This window comes from Schistocerca piceifrons, chromosome 5, assembly GCF_021461385.2.
Source record: "Schistocerca piceifrons isolate TAMUIC-IGC-003096 chromosome 5, iqSchPice1.1, whole genome shotgun sequence".
NCBI lineage: Eukaryota > Metazoa > Arthropoda > Insecta > Orthoptera > Acrididae > Schistocerca > Schistocerca piceifrons.
The window spans coordinates 141,681,068-141,693,563 of NC_060142.1; positions in this window are offsets into that span (position 1 = coordinate 141,681,068).

Sequence of the window (12,496 nt, forward strand, 5' to 3'; positions counted from 1 at the left end):
CCCAAGCTGTCTGCATCTAGTATAAATCGTGAAATGGTGCACACGTGTTTCAAATGTCTGCGACGCGTGTAACTGAGGCGGAACGTGGGGACCAGCCCGGTATTCACTTAGCGGGATGTGGAAAACCGCCTGAAAACCACATCCAGGCTGGCCGGCACACCTGTCCTCTGTGGTAATACGCCGGGCGAATTCGATCCGGGGCCGGCGCGCCTACCCGAGTCCAGGAAGCTCTCGGCTACCCTGGCGGGTATATTAATAAATACAGTATATGGATCATTATTTCGGTTTATTTGCTGATACCACGACCTTCACATTACCGTTCTACACTCTTTCTCCTGCGGCAGCGACTGACTTGAAACTACGCTAACATTAGTGGCTCATGTCTCGCCCGAACTTGACCCAAACATTCCCTTTACACTTGGACTTCTTGAGCTCCGACTTCCGTCACTTTCATTTCTCGCCAAGCCTTGCACATACCATACATATGGAGAACCGGTGATGCCGGGTAGGTGTGGTTTCCTTACTAGTTTGGGACGAAATGAGTAATTTACTTTTTTTCTCTACGTAGATGTACAGTCCAAACATAGAGCACACTTGGTCCCAGCTTCAGGCAGCTGGCAGAGGAAACTACACTACTGTCCATTAAAATTGCTACACCACGAAGATGACGTGCTACAGACGTGAAATTTAACCGACAGGAAGAAGATGTTGTGATATGCAAATGATTAGCTTTTCAGAACATTCACACAAGCTTGGCGCCGGTGGCGACACGTACAACGTGCTGACATGAGGAAAGTTTCCAACCGATTTCTCATACACAAACAGCAGTTGACCGGCGTTGCCTGGTGAAACGTTGTTGCGATGCCTCGTGTAAGGAGGAGAAATGCGTACCATCACGTTTACGACTTTGATAAAAGTCGGATTGTAGCCTATCGCGATTGCGGTTTATCGTATCGCGACATTGCTGCCCGTGTTGGTCGAGATCCAACGACTGTTAGCAGAATACGGAGCGCCGTGCTGGGTCCCAACGGCCTCGTATCACTAGCAGTCGAGATGACAGGCATCTTATCCGCGTGGCTGTAACGGATCGTGCAGCCGCGTCTCGATCCCTGAGTCAACAGATCGGGACGTTTAAAGACAACAACCATCTGTACGAACAGTTCGACGTTTGCAGCAGCATGCACTAGCAGCTCGGAGGCCATGGGTGCCGTTACCCTTGACGCTGCATCACAGGCAGGAGTGCCTGCGGTGGTGTACTCAACGACGAACCTGGGTTCACGAACGGCAAAATGTCATTTTTTCGGATGAATCCAGCTTCTCTTCACACCATCATGATGGTCGCATGCGTGTTTGGCGACATCGCGGTGAACGCACATTGGAAGCGTGTATTCGTCATCGGCATACTGGCGTATCACCCGACGTGATGGTATGGGCTGCCACTGGTTACGCGTCTCGGTCACCTCTTGTTCGCACTGACGGCCCTTTGAACAGTGGACGTTACATTTCAGATGTGTCACGACCCGCGGCTCTACCCTTCATTCGATCCCTGCGAGACCCTACATTTCAGCAGGATAATGCACGACCGCATGTTGCAGGTCCTGTACGCGCCTTTCGGGATACAGAAAATGTTCGCCCGCTGCCCTGGCCAGCACATTCTCCAGATCTCTCACCAACTGAAAACGTCTGGTCAATGGTAGCCGAGCAACTGGCTCGTGACAATACGCAAGTCGCTACTCTTGATGAGCTGTGGTATCGTGTTGAAGCTGCATGGGCAGCTGTACCTGTACACGCCATCCCAAGCTCGGTTTGACTCAAGGCCCAGGCGTATCAAGGCCGTTATTACGGCCAGAGGTGGTTGTTCTGGATTCTGATTTCTCAGGATCTATGCACACCAATTGCGTGAAAATGTAATCACATGTCAGTTCTAGTATAATATATTTGTCCAATGAATACCCGTTCATCATCTGCAATTCTTCTTGGTGTAGCACTTTTTATGGCCAGTAGTGATGATCGGTCGTCGAAACACTATTGTACATAAAAAATGGATGCCCGAATGTACTGCGTCCAGGGGAAAGGAGTTGGCTGCGCCGTGTCTATGAATACCGACGGTGCGTCCAGAGGCGGGAGAGAGCCCGCCGCGCCACCTCAGCAGCAGAGGACGGCTGGCGGGGACGCCGCGCTCCGCCTCCCCGGGACTAGTGTTGCCTGCAGCGCCCACCCGCTCCCGGAATATATCGCCGCAATCCCTGCTGCATCGATAGCGTGCTATTTCAATTTTCGCGAGGAATTTCTCATATTGAAAGACGGCCCTCCAGCTCGCGATAGCATCTGCGGCAGCCGTGAAATTCTGCCAGCTCCTCTCTCTTTCTACTGCGTTCTCGGGCGTACCCCGCTGCACCCGGCAGAAACTTCTTGCCGGTGGCTTTCCAGCGACCGCAAGCTCGTGCCGCCACAACTGCTGTCGGACATGAAGCAGCTGGTCCTGTTGAGAAAGCTCTCCCATCTCATTTGCCCACTAATATACAGGGTGGTCCATTAATAGTGACCGGGCCAAATATCTCACGAAATAAGCGTCAAACGAAAAAACTACAAAGAACGAAACTTGTCTAACTTGAAGGGGAAAACCAGATGGCGCTATGGTTGGCCCGCTAAATGGCGCTGCCGTAGGTCAAACCGATATCAACGGCGTTTTTTTTAAATAGGAACCCCCATTTTTTATTACATATTCGTGGAGTACGTAAAGAAATATGAATGTTTCAGTTGGACCACTTTTTTCGCTTTCTGATAGGTGGCGCTGTAATAGTCATCAACATATGGTCAGAATTTTAGACGAACAGTTGGTAACAGGTAGGTCTTTTAAATTAAAATACAGAACGTAGGTACGTTTGAACATTTTATTTCGGTTGTTCCAAAGTGATACATGTACCTTTGTGAACTTATCATTTCTGAGAACTCATGCTGTTACAGTGTGATTACCTGTAAATACCACATTAATGCAATAAATGCTCAAAATGATGTCCGTCAACCTCAATGCATTTGGCAATACGTGTAACGACATTCCTCTCAACAGCGAGTAGTTCGCCTTCCGTAATGTTCGCACATGCATTGACAATCCGCTGACGCATGTTGTCAGGCGTTGTCGGTGGATCACGATAGCGAATATCCTTCAACTTTCCCCACAGAAAGAAATGCGGGCACGCAGATCCCGTGAAAGTGCGGGCCATGGTATGGTGCTTCGACGACCAATCCACCTGTCATGAAATATGCTAATCAATACCGCTTTAACCGCACGCGAGCTATGTGCCGGACATCCATCATGTTGGAAGTACATCGCCATTCTGTCATGCAGTGAAACATCTTGTAGTAACATCGGTAGAACATTACGTAGGAAATCAGCATACATTGTACCATTTAGATTGCCATCGATAAAATGGGGGCCAATTGTCCTTCCTCGCATAATGCCGCACCATTCATTAACCCGCCAAGGTCGCTGAAGTTCCATTTGTCGCAGCCATCGTGGATTTTCCGTTGCCTAATAGTACATGTTATGCCGGATTATGTTACCGCTGTTGGTGAGTGACGCTTCGTCGCTAAATACAACGCGTGCAAAAAATCTGTGATCGTGTCGTAATTTCTCTTGTGCCCAGTGGCAGGGTAGAACTGTACACGACTTTCAAAGTCGTCGCCATGCAATTCCTGGTGCATAGAAATATGGTACAGGTGCAATCGATGTTAATGCAACATTCTCAACACCGACGTTTATGAGATTCCCGATTCTCGCGCAATTTGTCTGCCACTGATGTGCCGATTAGCCGCGACAGCAGCTAAAACACCTACTTGGGCTTCATCATTTGTTGCAGGTCGTGGTTGTCGTTTCACATGTGGCTGAACACTGCCTGTTTCCTTAAATAAGGTAACTATCCGGCGAACGGTCCGGACACTTGGATGATGTCGTTCAGGATAACGAGCAGCGTAGATAGTACAAGCCCGTTGGGCACAATAGCCATGCATCAACACGATATCGACCTTTTCCTCAATTGGTAAACGCTCCACGGGTAATGTATCACGAAGCAAATACCGACCGCACTGGCAGAGTGTTACGTGATACCAAGTACTTTACGTTTGTGACTATCACAGCGCCATCTATCACAAAGTGAAAAAAGTGGTCTAACTAAAATATTCATATTTCTTTACGTACTACACGAATGTGTAATAAGAATGGGTGTTACTAATTTTAAAAAACGCATTGATATCCGTTTGACCTATGGCAGCGCCAACTAGCTGTCCAACCATAGCGCCATCTGGTTTCCCCCTTCAAGCTAGACGAGTTTCGTTCTTTGTAGATTTTTCGTTTGATGCTTATTTCATGAGATATTTGGCCCCGTCACTAACAACGGACCACCCTATATATTTGGGTATCCATCTTAATTGTAAATTTTAAGTACATCACTTAGTGTAACACACCACTCGCAATAAGTACAAATACGTCATTGGTTGTCAATGGTCTAATGCCGTATGCGACAGACGGTGCTTACGTATCCTCGAGTAATGCCTCTCTATTCAGCAGTTGACAACCGTAGTCTTACGGATGTCGCTCCGCCCACCATCACCAGCCGCCATAATGGGTATCATATTTTATCCTGTTATTACTGTCGCTGTTATTCTAGATTTCTTATAGAAAGCGCTCTGAATATGTAAAAGTGTTGTATTGCATTGCCTAGGGCCTGAAGATCGACTAAATTATAGACCGGTTGCCAAACAAGAAAATCTCTTGCGATCAAGACTGTTTTACTATTTATATCATTTTATTCTTTCCCCATTATTAGTAAAACTACGCATGCCTACCGATAATACTACAAAGTTTATATAGGCAAAAGATGCATCCGATTTTACATGCGTACGCGTCCAGCGTAGCTGAACATTTTGCGATCACGTTTAGGACAAAGTTTTCATTTTTTCGTGACAGACATACGAGAAACATCTAGGGAATAGTCAAACTCATCCTGTATTTTTGCCAGCATGCCTGGTGTTACCTACCGCTTTCATTGTCATTGTTATATGGCGCAGCAATCCACCCAAACCTTCTGGAAGAGATGCACATTGACGGGGTTCTTCACACCCTCACCAATAAAAAAAAATAACAAACTACCAATGAGATCAGGCGACCTTTCAGGCCAATGGTGCAATGCGAGACACATGGGCCCCTCACGCCCAATCCCTCGTTTAGCTTGTTCGTCCTGCTCATCTAAAGTCAGTCACTGAGAGACTGTCCTGCAGTTTGCCTATCCAAAAGTTTCCGTGGGCAACAGAAATTTGATCCTCGGTATTTCGTGAAATTACTGATCGAGTTTAAGAATTTAAAATGCTGTCTTAATCTACTCATTATGAGGTATAACCTTATGTGAAAGGTTAAACTCAATAAGGTAACTTTTACATTTAGAAACTGATCGCAAATACCCGGATATTATTCTTCCAGTATTGAGCGACTTCCAGTAAACTTTACACATAATTTCAAACTTCTACAAAACTTTTTCTCGCTGATATCCCGCACAAAATGATAAACAGAAACAACTTTATCCCTTACTACTGTTTCGCTGTACTCGCAATAAGATTTACCAAAATACATGATGTTGTAATTTATTGCTTCTTTACTATCAACTCTATTCGCAACCCAGTTTTCAGGCAGAAGCCACATACAAGGTGTTTATAAATTAGTTATACAAAAGTATTCTTTAATGGTGAAAAGGATAAGTAACTTACGGAAATGTTGGATACAACATTGAAATGATTATATCTTCAAGTTTTATTTCCCCTTAACACTGTTAGTTCCAGACGTTCCTGCTAGGTGCCAAGCGAGATTGGGTTATTCCAACAGTCATCATGGAGTCGGATTATGTTGCAGAGCGTGCACAATGTAGTTTAGGTTTTCATGAATCCAAATCTGCTATTACAGTTCCGAGACAATTCAGGACTAAATAACGCAAGCCACCATTTACACACAAAGTGTTATTAATTGGTACAACTGTTTCACCGAAACTTTGCATCAGACAGGGCCCCAGGTCAGGATCGGCCAGCAGTCTATAATGCAGCAATTGAACATTTGTAAATAAAACTTGAACATACACTGCAGTCAATGCTGTATCAAATGTTTCTGTAAGTTATTTACCTTTTACGCAATTAAACGTTACTTTTGTATAAATAAGTTGTAAACAGCCTGCGTATCACTGAATGTACCTACACAATTATATCACTGTACAATACATACGAGGGTTGCTCAGAAAGTAATGCACAGCATTTTTTTCTTCAAAAATTCTTTATTGAACATAATGAGAATTACACACACGAAAGATGGTGTTTTATCTACACACCTTATTTTTCCACGTGATCTCCATCCCGTTCTATGGCCCTCCTCCAGCGCAAAGCAAGGGTGTGTATGCCCTGTCGGTACCAACCCTTGTCCCGGTGACGGAGCCAGTGCTTCACTATGTGAATCACCTCCTCATCCTCCTCAAAATGTCGTCCGCGAATGGCATCCTTTAATGGCCCAAACAAGTGGAAGTCCGACGGGGCTAGGTGAGGGCTATAGGGTGGAAGGAGAAACACTGTCCAACCCTGTTTTGCGATGTGTTCAGCAGTCCTCAGACTTGTGTGGGGCCGAGCGTTATCGTTACAGCAAAACATTTCCTGGGTTGCTGTGGCGCCGAAGCCACCGGAAGTCGCGTCTTCAGTTTTGTTGATGTGTTAACACATGCTTCTGAATTAATGGTACCGACTCTTGGCATCACGTCAATGAGAACCACACCTTCGCAGTCCAAGAACACAGTGATCACAACTTTACCGGCGGAAGCAGCTGCTCTGAATTTTTCCCTCGACTGTCGTTTTGTTTCGGGCTCAAAATGGTGAACCCAGGTTTCATCACCTGTCACAACACAGTCCGATACAAGAAGGCCTTCCCCTCAGCTTCCAAACTTGCAACAAATCGAGGCGAATTTTTTTCTATGAGATTTGTGATCCACTGTTAGAGACCCTGGGACCGATCTTGCACATATTTTTGAATATCCAAGACTGCGGATAATTGCATCCACACTTCCTTTGCTGATTGACAAATGCAGCGCCAACTGCCGAGTCGTAATGCGTCTGTCCTCGCTAATGACATCATCTCGATGCAACATGTAAAGTGTGACAGCATTGGATGGTCTCCCCGACCGCTACAAATCGTGTAGCTCCGCCGAACCGCCTTCTGATGACGTCACCCTCCGTGCCCAGCGACTAACTGTACTTCTGTCGACAGCAGATGCTCCATAGACTTTGCAAAAGCGTTTGTGAATATCCTCCGCAATTTCTTTCTCTGCATTGAGAAATTCAATGACGGCACCTTGTTTGTTTCGTGCATCACCTAAAGACGCCATTTTGAAACTGTCCTGCAGCTACGCTATCTGTCGGAAGTGACGGAAATTTGGCGCGCTCATTCAGGAGTCTTCAAATAATAAACATGTAACGTCTCGCATTCGTAGTATTATTTTCGACTTATTAAAAAAGTGCTGTGCATTACTTTCTCGATAACCCTCGTAGTTCAGGAGATAAGACATGATGAACAATGAGATGCGCGAAAAAAATCGCTTGTGGTCAGAATGGAGTTCAAATTAGATAGACTGTACTCATCTACAGTTTATAATAAGAGCACTTTCAACAAACAGTAGACACAATTTGAAACCTACTCTAAATCTTTTTCGCTTACATCGTTAACGTCCAATATTTAACACATTAACCCATTTTTAAAGTAATCAAACGTTTTATGGGAGCTCGATTCCCTAAAGAATCGAGACTTTGCTAATTGTTAAGAAATGCTCTTACATGCAGGTGTCAGAGCCGGTGGCATAACATGAAAACTCCACAAGTATTCTCGCAGTTGTGGGGGAAGCCACATCTCCAACATTGCAGTATTTTTTTTTTTTATTTTTTTTTTTTTTTTTTTTTTTTTTTTAGTCATCAGTCTTCTGACTGGTTTGATGCGGCCCGCCACGTTTTCCTTTCCTGTGCAAACCTCTTCATCTCAGAGTAGCACTTGCAACCTACGTCCTCAATTATTTGCTTGACGTATTCCAATCTCTGTCTTCCTCTACAGTTTTTGCCCTCTACAGCTCCCTCTAGTACCATGGAAGTCATTCCCTCATGTCTTAGCAGATGTCCTATCATCCTGTCCCTTCTCCTTATCAGTGTTTTCCACCTATTCCTTTCCCCACCGATTCTGCACAGGACCTCCCAATTCCTTACCTTATAAATCCACCTAATTTTCAACATTCGTCTATAGCACCACATCTCAAATGCTTCGATTCTCTTCTGTTCCGGTTTTCCCACAGTCCATGTTTCACTACCATACAATGCTGTACTCCAGACGTACATCCTCAGAAATTTCTTCCTCAAATTAAGGCCGGTATTTGATATTAGTAGACTTCTCTTGGCCGGAAATGCCTTTTTTGCCATAGCGAGTCTGCTTTTGATGTCCTCCTTGCTCCGTCTGTCATTGGTTATTTTACTGCCTAGGTAGCAGAATTCCTTAACTTCATTGACTTCGTGACCATCAATCCTGATGTTAAGTTTCTCGCTGTTCTCATTTCTACTACTTCTCATTACCTTCGTCTTTCTCCGATTTACTCTCAAACCATACTGTGTACTCATTAGACTGTTCATTCCGTTCAGCAGCTCATTTAATTCTTCTTCACTTTCACTCAGGAGCAATGTCATCAGCGAATGGTATCATTGATATCCTTTCACCTTGTATTTTAATTCCACTCCTGAACCTTTCTTTTATTTCCATCATTGCTTGCTCGATGTACAGATTGAAGAGTAGGGGCGAAAGGCTACAGCCTTGTCTGACACCCTTCTTAATACGAGCACTTCGTTCTTGATCATCCATTCTTATTATTCCCTCTTGGTTGTTGTACATGTTGTATATGACCCGTCTCTCCCTATAGCTTACCCCTACTTTTTTCAGAATCTCGACAGCTTGCACCATTTTATATTGTCGAACGCTTTTTCCAGGTCGACAAATCCTATTAAATTGTCTTGATTTTTCTTTAGCCTTGCTTCCATTATTAGCTGTAACGTCAGAATTGCCTCTCTCGTCCCTTTACTTTTCCAAAACCAAACTGATCGTCACCAAGCGCATTCTCAATTTTCTTTTCCATTCTTCTGTACATTATTCTTGTAAGCAGCTTCGATGCATGAACTGTTAAGCTGATTGTGCGATAATTCTCGCACTTGTCAGCTCTTGCCGTCTTCGGAATTGTGTGGATGATGCTTTTCCGAAAGTCAGATGGTATATCGTCAGACTCATATATTCTACACACCAACTTGAATAGTCGTTTTGTTGCCACTTCCCCCAATGATGTTAGAAATTCTGATGGAATGTTATCTATGCCTTCTGCCTTATTTGACCGTAAGTCCTCCAAAGCTCTTTTAAATTCCGATTCTAATACTGGATCCCCTATCTCTTCTAAATCGACTCCTGTTTCTTCTTCTATCACATCAGACAAATCTTCACCCTCATAGAGGCTTTCAATGTATTCTTTCCACCTATCTGCTCTTTCCTCTGCATTTAACAGTGGAATTCCCGTTGCACTCTTAATGTTACCACCGTTGCTTTTAATGTCACCAAAGGTTGTTTTGACTTTCCTGTATGCTGAGTCTGTCCTTCCGACAATCATATCTTTTTCGATGGCGTCACATTTTTCCTGCAGCCATTTCGTCTTAGCTTCCCTGCACTTCCTATTTATTTCATTCCTCAGCGACTTGTATTCCTGTATTCCTGATTTTCCCGGAGCATGTTTGTACTTCCTCCTTTCATCAATCAACTGAAGTATTTCTTCTGTTAACCATGGTTTCTTCGCCGCTACCTTCTTTGTACCTATGTTTTCCTTCCCAACTTCTGTGATGGCCCTTTTTAGAGATGTCCATTCCTCTTCAACTGTACTGCCTACTGCGCTATTCCTTATTGCTGTATCTATAGCGTTAGAGAACTTCAAACGCATCTCGTCATTCCTTAGTACTTCCGTATCCCACTTCTTTGCGTATTGATTCTTCCTGACTAATGTCTTGAACTTCAGCCTACTCTTCATCACTACTATATTGTGATCTGAGTCTATATCTGCTCCTGGGCACGCCTTACAATCCAGTATCTGATTTCGGAATCTCTGTCGGACCATGATGTAATCTAATTGAAATCTTCCCGTATCTCCCGGCCTTTTCCAAGCATACCTCCTCCTCTTGTGATTCTTGAACAGGGTATTCGCTATTACTAGCTGAAACTTGTTACAGAACTCAATTAGTCTTTCTCCTCTTTCATTCCTTGTCCCAAGTCCATATTCTCCTGTAACATTTTCTTCTACTCCTTCCCCTACAACTGCATTCCAGTCGCCCATGACTATTAGATTTTCGTCCCCCTTTACATACTGCATTACCCTTTCAATATCCTCATACACTTTCTCTATCTGTTCATCTTCAGCTTGCGACGTCGGCATGTATACCTGAACTATCGTTGTCGGTGTTGGTCTGCTGTCGATTCTGATTAGAACAACCCGGTCACTGAACTGTTCACAGTAACACACCCTCTGCCCTACCTTCCTATTCATAACGGATCCTACACCTGTTATACCATTTTCTGCTGCTGTTGATACTACCCGATACTCATCTGACCAGAAATCCTTGTCTTCCTTCCGCTTCACTTCACTGACCCCTACTATATCTAGATTGAGCCTTTGCATTTCCCTTTTCAGATTGTCTGGTTTCCCTGCCACGTTCAAGCTTCTGACATTCCACGTCCCGACTCGTAGAACGTTATCCTTTCGTAGATTATTCAATCTTTTTCTCATGGTAACCTCCCCCTTGGCTGTCCCCTCCCGGAGATCGGAATGGGGGACTATTCCGGAATCTTTTGCCAATGGAGAGATCATCATGACACTTCTTCAATTACAGGCCACATGTCCTGTGGATACACGTTACGTGTCTTCAATGCAGTGGTTTCCATTGCCTTCTGCATCCTCATGTCGTTGATCATTGCTGATTCTTCCGCCTTTAGGGGCAATTTCCCACCCCTAGGACAAGAGAGTGCCCTGAACCTCTATCCGCTCCTCCGCCCTCTTTGACAAGGCCGTTGGCAGAATGAGGCTGACTTCTTATGCCGGAAGTCTTCGGCCGCCAATGTTGATTATTTATCAAAATTTAGGCAGTGGCGGGGATCGAACCCGGGACCGAAGACGTTTTGATTATGAATGAAAGACGCTACCCCTTTTTTTTTTTTTAATCTCATTTTGTTCGGTTTTGTTCGTTGTGTCTGCTCGGGGCGGACGCCGTAAGACATCCATTTACGTTCGTTGTTGATCGATTGACTCATTTTTTTTTATTACAGAGGGCACGTAGCCCTCTGACCGAACACGCTGAGCTACCGTGCCGGCTGCCCCTAGACCACGGGTACTTGTCATTCGATTCCACTAACTGTGTTTTCCACCAAAAAAGAGTGGCCCTTCGAGTCGCCTCTTACCTCTTTCATCACGTGTGTTTGGAGGGTGTAGTGCAGAGGGGGAGTGGTTCTGACATGTTTTGGACTTGTTTTTCGTTATGATAATTTCGGCCTATGCATTGAGTTTACCGTGAACATGAACCAGGATGTTTATTTCAACACTTTCGCTGACGACGTTTTCCTCACTCTTCTGCTTCTTCATGCTTAGCATATTATGGGGTACTCTCCTCCGCCAAGCTGACAGAAGCCGTCTTCACACATCTGAACGCATACGATCCTCGTTTGAAGAGTTAAATCATCCCACCTTGATCCCACAGAAAATGCCTCTAAACCATTTGTATCACCAGGTGAAACGTAGCAACCAATACCCCAGCAAATCGGCGGATTTGTGGAATCTAATCACCAGTTCGTGTCTTCAAGGCATACAGAGACGATGTGTTAGCATGGTATTGGCGTAATATTTTTTGGGGATCACTAACTGTTTGTCTGGAGTGCTTAATTATTGTAAAGAAATGTTTGAAATAATTTTTGTCTCTTTCATTAAGGAAAGAGAAGTATTTAATGAAAATTTGTAAGCTTAAGTAACAATTAATATCTGAAAGTTTTAATAAATAAGAGAACAACAACAAGGCATGTGACGTATTTCCACCCAGAATTTGCAATAACGCTTGACGGCACACTAAATCCCTCTACATGAAAGCACTCACTGTCTGGCTTCAACAGGCGAGGAGATTCCGCCGTTTCCCGTTCAGAGGCAATCTGCCAAGTGGTTGCGGAGCTGCTGTGGAACAATTCAGGTCGGACAGTAGTGTACCGAGCGAACCACAAGACAAAAGGGAGTTCCCGGAAGCCGGTCCTCAGCTCAGCATCGCCCCGCTGCCCGCGCTGCGCAAGGTGCTGCTGCAAGCCAGTGTCTGCCTGCCTCCGCTCCTTCTCTCTCTCGCAACTACCACCTTCGGGTCATTGTGTTATTTCAGA